Source organism: Fragaria vesca, linkage group LG3 (genome assembly GCF_000184155.1).
Source record: "Fragaria vesca subsp. vesca linkage group LG3, FraVesHawaii_1.0, whole genome shotgun sequence".
Classification (NCBI taxonomy): Eukaryota; Viridiplantae; Streptophyta; class Magnoliopsida; order Rosales; family Rosaceae; genus Fragaria; species Fragaria vesca.
This window is the reverse complement of record NC_020493.1, coordinates 17,540,906-17,543,077: the sequence shown is the minus strand read 5'-3', so window position 1 is coordinate 17,543,077 and position 2,172 is coordinate 17,540,906.

Here is a 2,172-nt window from a genome sequence, read left to right as displayed (position 1 = left end):
AGTCGACTCATTTTAGAAAAAGAAGAGAAAACAAGACCGAAACTAAAAAGATAGGAGGATTTAAGATCCTTGGCTTAAGACCCTAAAGACTAGTACTCGCTCTTCTCCGCTCATGCCGCATCCGCTCATGCCTCAACTAGGACTTAGTGTTTGGACCTGGACTTAATGTTTGGTTGGAGAGAATAACAGGCTTAAAAGGAAGTAAGAAAAAGAAAATAAAACCAGAAATCTTTAAAATTAAGGGAGTTTACTCAAAACTTCACAAAATAAGTAAAGCAGATAGATCAACTCAAGATCCACTCCTAGGCGGTAGTCCGTCACCTGGGGATTGAGGAGATAAGGAAAATTAACGAGAAATAAACTCCAGAACCACACCTAGGCGGTAGTCCGCCACCTGGGGTTGGAGAGTTTTGATTAACTATATACTCCAGAACCACACCTAGGCGGTAGTCCGCCACCTGGGGTTGGAGGGTTTTGAATAACTATATCAGGCCGTTTGGCTCTGATACCAATAACACGCCTGATATATATATATATATATATATAAATATATATGCCCGTTTAGAGACGGACGTCCGCACCGCCCTTAAAGTGCGGACGTCGCCGATTTCTCCACCTTCAGGCGTCGACGACGGAGTTGCGCTTGCCGGATGAACACCAGAGGCATTCCAATCGACGTTACCATGAAGAAGAAAGCCAAGGAGATCGGGATTGAAGGTCTGGGCAACAACCTCACCCAAAACTTCAGGATCGATCAAGGTTGGCTGCAAATTTGTAGCCGGCGAGTCCACCGCTGAGAAGAAGCTCCGTATCAAGGTTTGGTGTCCGTCCGGCAAGAAGAAACGGCGTGATCGTGGAGAAATCGGCGACGTCTGCACTTTAAGAGTGGTGCGGACGTCCGCTTCTAACCCTACGTGTGTGTCTATATATATATATATATATATCACATTAGGTTTCCTTCATTTCAAGTGCACATAAATATGAAATGTAACAATATTTTAATCAAATAAGGATCTCTAAGTCACGCATGAACCTAGGTGCCACAACCTAGCTAAAGATCAATACCAATATTCACCAAATCAGAATTAAACAACATGTCATCCGTTCACGTTTCTTTATTTTGTATAAGGATGCCAACCATATACCAATAAAACCAATTTTGAGAAAACCCTAAGAGCTCCGAGTTTCGCGGAGGTGGAAGCCAAAGTCATGAGGACTCATATTGATAGAGAACCATTTCTTCGTTTTCTATATATATTGGGGTGTTGAAAGAATGGAAATGGATATTGATATCAAGCCAGTTCATTGAGAAGGCTAGGGATCACATTGGACAATACATGTCCAATGTGAGTTAAACAAGAAAGAAGGAAAAAATTGAAACATATGACATGTGCAATAATTGATACTTTGTATAAGCACAATGATCTGAGAAAGGGAAAGCTTGAAATAATCTGAAAGGGAAAGCTTGACCTTGAAATAATCTTAGGATGTAGGCATGTGCTTGTGTAGACTAAGAAGTTGAACTATGTTATGTGCTTAGTTAAGAATCCGGCTCCTTTAAAGTGAGCAAATCATAAAGTTTGTGAAGTTCATAAAATCTCAAGTCTCTATATAATCTAAAGGCTCAAAACTGTCCAAATTAAAAATGTCTAGTGTTTGGATTATTTATGTATTTATATATGTTTTTTTATTCTTTTCTCTATCAACAAAAATGAAAGAAAATAAAATGAATTAAATTCAGTTTACCCCCTTGTGGTTTGGGGGTGACTTCATGTTAGTCCCTACACTTTTATTTTCATCAGTTTACCCCTTGAACTCTTCAATTTCTGTCTGCCGTGCCCAAATTCTGATATTCCGTTTGAATTGACCTTTAATTATCAGCAGTTAAGGTTCGATTTGGACATATAAGGTCCGATTTGCCCAAATTCTAAATACTGGCCTCACAGTTATGGTTAAAATTATCAGTAGTTAACGTCCGATTTGGACAGAATATAGGACATTTGGTCACGCTTGAGGAAAATTTAAAAGTTTGAGGGGTAAATTGATGAAATTGAAAGTATAGGGATTAACACGAAGTTACTCTCAAACTTCATAGGGGTAAACTAAATTTAATTCAAATAAAATTGTTGTGCCCATCTTCATGAAACCTACATGCTCAAAAAAGAAAAGAAA